A 13,834-nucleotide genomic window follows, 5' to 3' on the forward strand; every position below is an offset into this window, starting at 1 on the left:
CGCGGCGCGTCACCACAAGGCGCCTTGAAACAGTCTGCGCCTTATGGCCAATCATGGCTTTTGTTTTTCCCCGCGTGCAATTCCTTATTGGATGCACGCGATAGTATCGAAGTGGGCGTGGCTTCTGGCTTCCGGTAGTGATGCGTAGATCGGATCATTTCACTGAGTCGGTTCTTTAAATCTCGTTCATCAAAACGAATCATTTGAGTTCACTCATTCCGTTCCTTTGTTTCAGAAATAATATAAAATGTAAAATTTTCAATAAGCAGATTCCCCAATACGAACTTTGACTACAGTTCCAATAATGAAAATATGACAATGCAAATGAGGAAAAAATGTGGTTCCCTTAATTATTGTAACAATAATGTCAAGATTTGAACAAAAAAAAAAAAAAACGTATCTATTGCATTGTGTTGCGTATATGGGAGTCACGTGATAAAAGATCCATCGACTTGGACCAGAGAACTCATGAGATGAACTACTTCATATTTCCTGTGTAATGTACTAAATGGCCAGTGGTGGACAGTAAGGAAGTAAATGTAATTCGTAACTGTATTTAAGTAGCTGGAAAGAAGAAGAAGATTTAGGTAGCTTTATTTTTTTCGTTTCTGTATGTAAATATTTCCATTTGGGAAGACTTTTACTTGAACTTCACAAAATTTCAATGTCAAATATCTTACTTTTTAATAAACTACATTTTGCGAAATCAGTCGTTCCTTAAAAACTTAACAAATCAAACACGCAGCAATCCACCAATTAGGGTCGAGCACACGCTCTGTTTAAACTCGTTTTGATTGGCACTTGGTGTACCTACTTATCACCAACATACAGTTTAACAACAAGAAGAACATTTAGAGAGGAATAAATAAATAAAGAAACTCCTGACTCGAATCCGCCACAACACCCATGGCCTTATTTCTGCGATTTTGAAGTAGTTGAAAAGAAGGCTTTGTGCTTGTGATGATTTTAATAGAAATCAGTGTTTGACTCATTAATATCATTCTATTAATAGACTGGTGTGCTATGAGTAACATTAGAGTCTTTTCACATAAACTGAGTTAATTATGAGATTAACTACTCAATTACGTTTCCTGTACACAACCTACAGAGGTTGTTGAGATTCTTTGCTCATGCGTTTCCAGTAGAAAATGAACAAATCACTTGATTTGTTCTTCTGAGTCACATGCGAAGAAAAACTTATTTAAAATGAACATACACGGTTTTGGAGATGCTCTGATCCAGTCATTAAGCCCTGACAATTTGGCCCTGGTCAAATTCGCTCAAATCCTTACGCTCGCCCATTTTATTCTGCTTCTAACACATCAACATTGAGGACAAAATGTACACTTGTTGCCTAATATTTCACACCCACTAAAAGGTGCCATAATGAAGAGATAATCAGTGTTATTCACTTCACCCGTCATAATGTTATAATGTCATAATGTTATGCCTGGTCGGTGTATATTCATGGCACTTGGCAGATGCCCTTATATAGAGCGATTTACATTTATCTCATTCATACTACAAGGTTAATGACCCTGCTCCGGGGCCCAGAAATGGCAGCTTGATGTGGGTTTAATTTTAACTCACAACCTTTGAATCTGATGCCTTAAACACTAAAAAAATTGATTGAAAAAAAAATCATGTATGAGATGCCCTGTGGCATAAACACACGGCAGATAAATGCACACACATGTGAGGGAAAATTTTGATAATTCGATTTACACATTAGCCTATTTTTGGAAGGTTGGGATGAAACCGGAGAACACGGAGGAAATCTGTGAAAAAAACATGTGCAGAAAACTTTACACTTACAACTTAATAACTTAAGCTCAAGATACTCAGTTAACAGTATATATACTGTATATATATATATATATATATATATATATATATATATATATATATATATATATATATATATACACACTGTATATATACTGTACACACACACACACACACACACACACACACACACACACACACACACACACACACACACACACAAAGATTAACCACATATCTCATAAAGAATGGGTGAAATCCAAAATAATCATTAAAATATCCTCCCTTAGCACGAATGCATTCCTGCCATGTGGACAGTTTGTTTTTGTTTCTCCAAACATTTAGCAGGAATACTGTGCCATATTTCTTTAAAACTTGTTCTTCACTAGTTGGATGTTTCTTTCTGACCTTGTGATCCAGTTCATCCTAGAGCAGTTCAATAGGATTTTTTATTGCATGGTCTTGAAATACGGAATGGTAGCCATGTTGGTTCTGTATTCCTTTCATTCCTAAATTTTCCTTCCTCAAAAACAACCACAAACCATTAAGCTTTCACCTCAATGTTGACTGTGGGGGTGAAGCAGTCTGCTAACATCTTCTCTCCTGTTCTCTGGCTTACATAAATTCTTCTGTTAGAGCCAAAAATGTTAAACTTGAACTTATCTCTCCACAGAACTTTCTTTCAGTCACTTACTGTCAAATTCTTGCGTGTTCCCAAATTTGTTGCATGTAAAGAATACCATAAAAGACTAGATGTACTTCTGACAGGCGCTGTATATAGAGAGGCAGCGTCTTAATCATTGGGTTGGTGAGTTATCATATTAACAAAGCAAAAAGGATATAGACCAGGAACATGTAAGATCGATGTCTGGGATGGAAAAGAGTGGCTGTGTGTGCTTGTGTTTGAAAAATAGCCGGTTGTAAGGGTTAAAGAGCAGAGACCGTGTCAGTGGCTGCTGTAATAAAGATTATATTTATAGCGACGCTTGGTGCAGGGAGATTTAGTGAATCACTGTGGTGTGTTGAACCAGAATTGGTTCAAGAAGGAATTTGTGACTGAAACCAATAATCTCTAATTAGAAAAATTTTATTATAGGTTAATAACTATTCATGACTTGTTAACATCATATGTAGCTTTAGATTTTTAGAGTATTAGTCAATGTATTTGTGTTCTTGTGGTGATTTTTAGGGAGGTAACTAGAGCAAGAAACTGATTTAACTTACACACATAGTATAGTCTGTTTGCGCTTTGTCACCTAATTAATCATTCTTCCCATAGTGGTGTTTAAATGCAGATTCTTCCACCTCTTTTTACTGTTGTTGCATGACAAAGTGGGATTTTCTTTGCCAGAGTCAAAGCTCTGCGTTTGTGGTTTATGCTGGTGACAAGGCGGGATTTACTGCTGTCAGTCAAACCATGTCTGAGGTTCCTGCTGGACAGTACCAATCGAGTACCCCCCCATCAACCACGCTGTGAAAATTATATGGTGTTTGGATGTTCCTGCAGAACATGCACAAATGTTTAGAAGAACTGCCGATTAACTCTGCGCCCTGCAAATGTACGCAGGCCTGATAGTCTCGCTGTCTAGTCCATGCCTGTAAACTTTCCAAGAGTAAATTTTTCTTTTCTTCTTGCCCAGTCCTTTTCTCTTTAGCTCAGCTGGAAACCTAAAATAAAAAAAGCACGCAAGAACATAGTATTTTCTGTAATTTCAGAAGAATTATAAAAACAGAGTTCCTTCAGTTCTGTTTATTTTCTTTGTTCATTAATTTAGCAGAAACAAAAACATAACAGAAAATCTTTTATTGCTGGAAAAAAGATTTCGCATCCTATACTGGAGCAATATACACAATTCTTTCAAATGATGGTGTTTTGCTGATGGTGGTGGAGATTGTATACCGTCAAGGTCATAGCATACTATTTACATAATTTCCATTTTCACCAGTGAGCCATAGAAAACTTTTGAACGAGGGACGAAATCATCCAGCAAAAGACCACAGACATCAGCTTAGTCCTGTATATATAAATACATTCTCATGTAGAAATATTCTGTTTTTTTTTTTTAGTGTAGAAAAAAGTTGAAAGTCTGTTTCCCCACACATGCTCTGACGACAGTGTGTCATTTTTCACACTGCTCCAAGGTTTCCTCAGTGCCAGAGCACCTTTTGGTCTTCCTGTGTTGCAAACGAGATTACGATGATATACAATTGCTTATAGTCGTGAAAGGTAAACCGTTCAGTCTCTTGTTAGCCTAACTTACAAGCACAACATGTTGAGAATGTGGCAAAACATTTGTTAAGGCCCTGAGGCATGCAATGAGAACACATAACGAATTGGTTTGATCTGCAAAAAAATTTACGGCCCCTTGGGTTTCGGGATTTGGAAGGAGTAGCGTTTGTCAAAGTTTTTAAAGCAGAAAACAAGTTACGATTTGGCGAAGTATGTTTATGGTTGTTGGATGTGAAAGTATTCCTGAACTATAATTAAGTGCCTGTAAAGCGGTCTTCACTGCAATACTCGCTGCCTCTCTGTCTCTCTACACTCTACACTGTAATCTTACACTCTTTTTGGAGGTCAGTGAAAGGTCACTCATCCGTTATTAACCACTAACATTCCAGGATTCGAAAACATTCAGCAATTCAGAGTAATTCTCACATAGAGGCTGAATCCTCAACAATGCATCCTTATTTCCCTGCAGATTCTTTCTGACCCATCGTACTCGTGTCTACGTGGCCTGCATTCCTGTATATAATGCCTATTATTTATCAAGGATATAACAGATTACAAATGTATTATTCAGAATAAACAGGTGACAGTATTCTAAACAGTGATAGGGTAAACATATAATACACAACTGAACAAACAAAAGCCTTTTGACCTAGGCTATGGGAACTTCAGGTCTGAATACAGATACCGAATAACACAATTAAAAATTCTAAGTACTAAGGTACAAAATTCCTTAATACCTGCCTGATCAGGGTAAAATTCTATATATCAGTCAGTTCAGTTTGTTGGAAAATATCCTAAATAAAAAAAAAAAAAACACTCCCAAGGCAAATATCTTGAATTGAGAGCAATTACCAACTCGAGTGATGTAGCTGAGGTTGAGGAACTATCAAATGCTGCTACTATTGTAACCTCTGATATTATTTGGAAAGTTTCCGAAACGGTAGGATGCTTCTATGGGTTTATTACGGATATTTGGAACACTGAACGTATATGGTTTACTTCATTACAGAACAGCACACATAGTTTTGTGAAAACTGTTGCATGGCGGCCCTGTTTTAATCAGTGATAAATCACACCAAGTGGCTCTGTGTACTCTGGTTAATCTCTCTAATTCATTCATTTCTCTCACAGGAACGTAGCCGAGGTACTCACGGGTAAACAGAGCAGGCCGAGAAGTCAAACAAAGCCACCAGGGCAACTCCAATTTAGGCAAAAGTAACTGCACGCCAGCCACTTGCTCTGTGTATAGTATTTGGTAACAGGTTGGTACACATTTTTCTTGATCTCACTCCATCGCAATTGGTCACCATGTCTTTTTTGTCTCTTTTTTTTTTCTCTGGCTTGAGCTCTGACAAACACACATGCAATCCTGCGATGCCTTTTTTTATGTGCACTGTGCTTGTTTTAACATGCACAACTCATCAGTGGCTCACTGCTGATCGTGATCATGATGATCTGGTGGGGGTTGCTGGGCTAAAACACATTTCCCAGAGAGGAGCCAGGTGAGCGGGTTGAGGGACATGCTGGAGGCTCCAGATGGATTAAATCTGTCCACAGTTTACTGTTTAGATTGTATGCAGTGTTAAAAGATTCACAAGTTACTCTTTTTAGCTCAGGATAAGCCACATTTAAGCCGAAATGAGAATGGTCTGAACATAGAACCTTGTGAAACACCTTGCTATATACAGTTTACAGAAAATTAGAGACGTGTATATGGTTACAGGTATGAGTGTGTGTGTGTGTTGGAATGTATACTTGAAGTTATGTATATGTACTGTATGTTTACACTTAACTCCCAAACCAACCCTTGCCTGCCTTGTTACCGATCACAGTCACCTTTCTCTCCAGGCGAAGTTTATATTTTCTTCTACTCTTATTCTCTCACTCCATCTTCCATTCACTTTCACCCCCACCTCCCCCGCCACCGTGCTTGCTCTTTCTTTCTCTCCGTCTCTCATTCCCTCACTCTAGATTAGACCTCTGTTATTTTGCATTCCATCTCTGAGAAAGTGAAGCTGACGAAAGCCAGATGACGGCCCCCGAGTGCAAGTGTTCAGACTTCTCCTTCCACCAGAGCCAACACACTCTCTCTGTTCTCTGATCATCTTGCCCAATTCGTCTCTTTTTCTTCCTTTTATCTCTTTGCTTTATTTACTGTTATCCAATGTTGGAGCGCTAAATGAAGAGGCATTACTAGCATGGCAGTAGCTCAGCCATTTTCAAAAATACATATGGTTTTCAGTAAATAGCTGCTTTTTCGACCAATTACCCTGACAAAGCTAGCTAACTAGATAATTCCAGAAATGAACTGAATCAAGAGTAGTGGTTGAGTAATGATGTTTCGCTAAACTTTTCCTTCTTACTAGTCAGTTGTAGCTAGTAGTCTCACTAGTAGCTTGGTTATCATTTGGCTAGTTTACATCATAAGTAGCTTATAACTTGACAGGTTATGATAAATGGTTTTTATCGTTTTCAGAAAAATATCTATCAGATAGATAGTTTGAATGTTTTTCTGATTAGCTTTTTAAAATCACGAGTAGCCTAAAGCTTGACAAGTCACAGATATAGGAACTTCTGTTAGCTTTAGATAGCTGTTTTTCTTTGTAGTTTATTGTGGCTAATTTCGGCTGTAGCTTAGCTTGTTTTTAACCACGAGTGGCTTGTAGCTCAAGTAATTACTCACAATAGTGCTTCAGTTACTTGCTACTGTTTTTATTAGCTTGTAGATATCTAATTTCTTCTATCTAAAACAGTAGCTAAGCCTTAGTATAGCTATTTTCCTAACACAATTAGCCTGTAGTTTACCTTGTAGATACATTACAGTTGCAGCTGTAATCTGTCTGTTCTCTATACATTTTGGCTAGTTTGTAGCTAGAAAAGTCACAGATAGCAGATTCTGTCCGTTAGCTTGTAAATACCTATAACTACTTCTATGGCTATGGGCAGTAAAAACATGCAGAAGCTGTTGTGCAAATAATCGTAAAAATGTATATGTATACAAAGATCTATAAATGAAAATAACGTTTTTTTATATGTCCAAAATGTATTTAAGGCACAATCTATTAATATAAATATGTATAAAATGTACAACAGAGTACAGATAGTATAATATATATATATATATATATATATATATATATATATATATATATATATATATATATATATATATATATATATATATAAAGATTAACTAGAATATGCTATGAATTTAGAATTATACACAATGATATTTATATAATGATTTTTATTTATTAAACAAATGGTTGTCGCTTTACTAGTTTGAGTCATGAGAAGTTTATTGCTTGTGTGTTATTACCCAAACACTTTTATTGTCAAAAACATTTAATATACTTCACTGCAGGATCCATGGTACAGTTTTTATTACTGTATTGCTCCTTTATAACGATTACAATCGCCCCATTATCATGCAAAATGAATCTACTGGAAATACATGGCATTCCAGTGTGGTTTGCGTTAGTGCTTTTTGACCAAGAATATGCTCACAATATAGCTCATGCTTTATTGTGTAATGACAGGGAGTGTGTGTGTGTGTGTGACGGGAAATGCAGTTCTTCAGTACAATCTAAATCATTGCCATATGAACCTCATCATCTCACACAGAGGCAGTCCATGTGTTTTGAGCAGTAAAATGGAGAGATGTAGCCAGTTAAGAACAGAGAACATCGCTGTGACCTCGGCATTTCGATTTCATTTCAGACTCAACTAAATGTGCCAAAGTTTATGGTGTGCAATGCTATTGGGATGTAATGGCGATGTGATTCTACAGATTATTACTTGTCACACCGTACTAGAATTGTCCAATAAAATCTCAGCTGAATCCTATAATACACTTCAAGAACATACTTTCTTCATGTTGGATTACATGAGGAAGATCCTGAAGAAGAAAGAAATACCTTCTGCTTGTGCCATTAATCATCCAGAAATCAGTGTCGTACAAACAGGAATGCTCTTTAAGTTGACTTTCAATGACTTTTTATGTTTGTTAACATTTCATTTCATCATTGCTGTATTTGTAAATGTTGGTTGTTTTGAATAAATGTAATGCTGTCCACTTGGTCTTGGTCCTGGAGGAATGTTGATTTGTTTTATTGTGTATTCTACCAACTGTATATTGGTAAAATGACCATAAAAGCCACTTGACTCTATATTTGACTTGGTAGTGGCTTTTAGACAAGTGTTCACACTTTGAAATTGAAATAAAATTATTTCTCGCACTGCCAGAACTTTCTGGTTGGCATTCTTTGGTTGCAGTGACAGTAAATTGGCCGTCATGGTGAGTGTCAGATTATGGGATTTCATTTGACGACCAAATAATTATTTTACGATGGGAGATTTTGGGACAGAAAATGAACAGCTTTGGAAGGTTATGCCAGAAAAACTTTACAGCAAATAGTCTTAAAGCATTCATATAAAACATTAATATAAAGCATTAATAAAAGTAATAATGATAATAATAATATAAAACGTTAAGCTTTAAAATGTTCTTTGACTATTGGTTACATAGCATTTCCAGTTCGACAATAAACACAAACATTATCTTCCTATAAAACTAAAAATCTTTGACAATTCTTCACTGTAAATCTGTACACGATTGCTCTGAAAAACAAATATTTTTACAACTAAAACCTGTGCAATTATCTTTAAAGGTGAGACGGCCACACCTCAAATGACCTGTCAATCATGATGTTTTTGCAAGTTCTACACAAAGCTACAAGTAATAACAAAAAAGTCTTCAACGATTTAGATTTTTTGAAGTAGAAAAACATTCTGGAGAATGACGGGAATGTAACGATTTGATATATAGATAATTCAATCCGCAGACCTACACATAACAACAATATACATTTACTAGCATTAATATACAATAATCTACCACAATTGTTCCAACGAATATCACAAAACACCAGTCATAATTGTGTTATGCCCACAGCAAGTTGTGGGTATAGAGAGGCATCTGACAAATGCCACTGATATAAAGGAACTATTTTGAAAGCATTATGATAAAGAAAAAAAGTTTACCAAAAAATGTTGTGGCAGCATTATTAAAATAAATATAAAGTTTTTTTTTTTTTTTTTTATTATATCAAAAGGATAGGTTGGCTGTTCACTAATTAAATTAGAAGTCATGAACAGCCTAAAGCTTGACAGTATTAGGAGATTCAGCTTTAGATAGCTGTTTTTCTTTGGCTAGTTTTGCTGTAGCTTAAGTAATTTTTTTTATCTAGGCTTGTAAGCTTAAGCAAATACTTGCAATGGTCTTTCAGTTACATAAAAAGTTTGCCATTGTTTTTGTAGTCATCTAAAACAGTAGCTATGTCCTGGTATAGCTATTTTTATTTAACACATTTAGCTTGTAGTTGGATACATTGCAATTGCAAACAGCAGTACTTCTTCATCTAGTTGGGTGAGTTTGTAGCCAAATATTTATTTAAATAAATATATTGTATCTATGCATAAATATATTGTGTATATACATCTTCTACATAACCAGATGATCTGACACAGGAATGTTGTTAGCAGGTATATATTTAGCTGGTGCCAATTAAAAAAACAAAAAAAACAACAGACTGCACCCTAAAATAACCTGTAAGTCATTAAGTCCTTGATGTTGTGAAACTGGAGGAAAGTTGAGAATGTAATACTTTTAGCATGCAATACTGCATGGTCTTTATTACTGGCTGAAGGACACGCAGAGCTTAGCTGCTTTGGATCGACAGGAGTCCCCTGCTCAAACAAAAGCGGGAATGACAGAAAGTGTAAATGAGATCATGAAAGACAAAAGAGCCGTCTTTTCCAAATCCCATTATCTTAGAGGAAACCAGAACTCCTCTGCCAGACCCCACGCAGGGCTGCGCGTTTTCTCTCTCTCTTTCGCCCTCTAAATCGCTCTATCATTTGCATGCTAAGTATGGGTTGGTATTCGTTTGGTAATGTCTATGGGCTAGTGATAAGCAGATTGAATTAACAGTCAGTGGGGGGGTTTTTGTCTACAGACTTGATCTCATGTAGAGCTGGAAAGCAGAAAAGAGAGAGAGAGAGAGAGAGAGAGAGAGATGGGCGTATAGGTTAAAGTACTAAACAAAAAGCCGCATCTTTTCAATGTGCTTTCAACATCTTGGAATGTTTTTCTTATCTCTTGCCTTCTTGCTTTAGCCATCCGCTGAATATTTCCGATCCAAAAGGACGTAACATTTGTGCTAAAAAAGGGAGGAGCAGGGCTTCGAGTAGCACAAGGACCTGGGCCTCGTATTTCAAATAAACATCGAAATATTTTCCTACACTCGCATTTTGCGCTGCGATAAAAAACAAACCCCATCCACCTTTTTATTTTACACTTTACCACCCAAACCCCATGTGGCTCGCTCATGGGCAAAGCCTAAATCTAACTCAAAGGTCTACCCAAGCAATGGGGATATGTGTGTGTGTGTGTGTGTGTGTGTGTGTGTGTGTGTGTGTGTGTTAGCAGCTGTCTCTTGCATCTGTCTGGCAGGGTTGTGAATAAACACAGTGAGATAAACAGAACAGCGTGGAGACTCAGACCACATACCGTGGTCGTCACACACTTGGACACGCTAACGTGTTTTTCTTGTCTTTTTACAACATAAGGCAAATGCTACCGAAAAGCTCCGAGCTTTATCGAGCGAGCCGAGCACCTTCGTTTATTCGAGAAGGTCTACGGGTTCTTACTGTTCCAAATGTAACCAGGATTAACTTGGGTGTCTGGAGGAAAGATGTGAATCGAAGCAGACAGTCAGTAGAAGCCTGGTCATGTCAGACAACAGGCTTCGCATCTGATTAGTTACGTAAGCGGATCTGTAAGACGAGCCAGTAGGGTGTGAACTTGTAAATATGTGCACACACAGGATCCTCACACACACACACACACACACCATTACTTTTTTGTATTGTTCCCCAAGACTGGGTTCATATTTTATCACCTAAGTGAAATGGATATACACCATTTGTCTCAGGAAAAAGGCGTGTGTGTGTTTATAGGACTATAATCCTCAGTTTCAATACATTAACCTTTTCTATAGTAAATTATTAGCAAATGTATTGGGACACCTGATTTTTACTGCCATATGTGTCCTCAAACTATTATATCAAAGTTGGAGGCAATTGTATTGGATGTCTTTGAGTGCAGTACATTACATTTTCCTTTCATTTGAACTAGGAGAACCAAACCTGTTCCAGCATGACAATAACCCCCTGTGCACAAAGCCAGCTCCATAAAGGATTGGAAAATCTCCTGCTATAGATCTCAAAACCCTGTTAAAGTCCTTTAGGAGGATTGTGAATGCTGAGTGCACCCCAGGCCTCCTCACCTCACCTACATGAGTACCTGACTTTACTAAATGGCTAAAAGAGCAGTTGTCTCTAAAATCTAGTGAAACATCATCCCAGAAATGTTATTATGACAGCAAATTGGGGACTAAATGTGGAATGGGATTCTCAAAAAGAAGCACATACCAACCTTGTGCTCGTTTGCCCACAATTTAGTCTTCAAAGTCAATGTGTTAGAAGCAGGAAGCGAGCGTAAGGATTTGAGGGAGTTTGACAAATTGTGACGTCTAGACGACTGGGCCAGAGCATCTCCAAAACTGCAGCTCTTGTGGCTTGTTCCTGGTCTGCAGTGGTCAGTATCTATCAAAGGTGCTCCAAGGAAGGAAGGCTCATTGATGCAAGTGGGGAGCGAAGGCTGGTCCGTGTGGTCCGATCCAACAGAAGAAGTTCATGCTGTTGATGCTTGATGGCTCAAAGGTGTTTTGGCAGCAAAAAGGGGACCAACACAATATTAGGCACGTGGTCATAATGTTATGCCTTCTGGGTGGCCATGTAATGTATTTTAATGCTTATTCTTTTTTTTAAAAATCAGCACACACATGAAATGCATTCAGTCCTGTGACTTTTTATGTAAGCACAAAAATGAATATACAATTCTCGTCTGAAATGTCTGTACACCAGGTTACGAGACCACATCAAGATGATTTAAACGTGGCAAAGCGAACATGGAGAAAATGATGAGTAACCACCTTGAATCATTTCATCAAAGCATGCTGACTCTGCCTCTAAAGGAAATTATACAGGGCTTTTGTCTGTGCTGAGAACGGCTTGCCTGAGAATCAGTGGGAGACGTGTTTTATGTGCAGGTGAACTGCAGGAGCATGGAGGGCTGTTGCCATCGTTTGGTTCGAACAGTAGAAAAAGGAGACTGAATTGATTAGACGTATGAGGGGGGGAAAAAAGGGAGATGAAGTAAGGGGAGTGCAGGAAGTGTGTGTGAATGTGAAAACCCTGCAGGTACGCTTGTAACCCTACCCTTGTGAGAGTCTTGCATGACATTTCACAACATACAGGTTTTTATATTCCTCACTGTGTGTCGTGTTGAAACCCCCCCCCCCCAAAAAAAAAAAACAAACAAAAAAAAATAAAAAAAATGGGTCAATAAATTAAAAAAAAAAAAAAATTATTTTTTAACATGACCAGAATTCGTTATTTTGGACCGAATGCATACAAATATGTCGGCTGCGCCCTGCTCACATGCTACACACCTGTACGGATATGAAATCATATCATTGACAAAGGCAGATGTTGCTCCGACAGCTGGAATGGGACGTGTGGTGATCCAACGGTTCCTGGGATTTAATCAGCGAGCAGCAAGTACCAATAAACAGTTCTGATTAACAGGAGAAATCCATTTGACACAGAGTTATCCTTCTTTTTCGCACAGACGGAACCATGGAAAATAACAGGACACATCACCTGAAAAGATTTGGAAGAATGAAGAACTTCCAGGAAAGTATTGTTCATCGCTCCCTCCCTCCCTTTCTCTCTCTCTGTGGGATCTGGGATCAGTTCCCGCTCTTGTTCTCGTATGGCCATGACCTTTCAATTTGTAATTTGCCTTGGACACACTCAAGGGTCATTGTGCATATATGAAAGAATTTTAACCCATTAACTCTCACTCTCTCTCTCTCTCTCTCTCTCTCTCTCACTTCCTCTGGTTTTTCTGCTTCTCACTCATTCTCTTTGGAATCAGCTCCAGTTCTTGTTCTCGTATGGCCATGACCATTTCACTTTTTAATTTGCATGTGTGCATGTATAATGAACTTTTAACACTTTTACTCTCCCTCTCTCTTTCTCTCTCTCTCCCACACTCTCTTTTTCTCTCTCTCCCTCTCAGTCTTTCTCTGCGATTGGCTCCAACTCTTTCCTCCCATATGGCCATCACCTGTAAATTTGTAATTTTGTTTAACACTCATTTGAACCCTTTATCCCCTTTACCTCTTTCCTTCTTTCTTCCTTCCTTTCTTAGATCAGCTCCAGCTCCCTCTCTTGAATGGTTTTGCTTTAACACTCATTTTAAACCATTTCCTTCCTTCCTTCCTTCCTTCCTTCCTTCCTTCCTTCCTTCCTTCCTTCCTTCCTTCCTTCCTTCCTTCCTCCCTCCCTCCCTTCCCTCCCACTCTTTCTCTGAGATCGACTCCAGCTCTTCCTCCCATATAGCCATCACCTGTCAATTTGTAATTTGCTTTAACACAAAATTTTAACCCTTTATCTCTTTCTCTCTCCCTCTTTTTCTCTGTCTGTCTGCCCCCCCCCCTCTCTCTTTCACACTTTTTTCCACATTAACAGGTCTTTCATAGCAACATTTACAAGAGGGTACATCAATTCTATGCTACAGAGATGCCAGCATTGATACCTAGAAAACCTAGCATTCTTCAGTAGGCGAGACAGATGTTCCAGATGTGCACCAAATCAACAGTGAGAAAGCAGCGAGGTGCCAATAGCTAA

Source organism: Silurus aristotelis (assembly GCF_946808225.1).
Source record: "Silurus aristotelis genome assembly, chromosome: 2".
In the NCBI taxonomy this organism is placed as follows: domain Eukaryota; kingdom Metazoa; phylum Chordata; class Actinopteri; order Siluriformes; family Siluridae; genus Silurus; species Silurus aristotelis.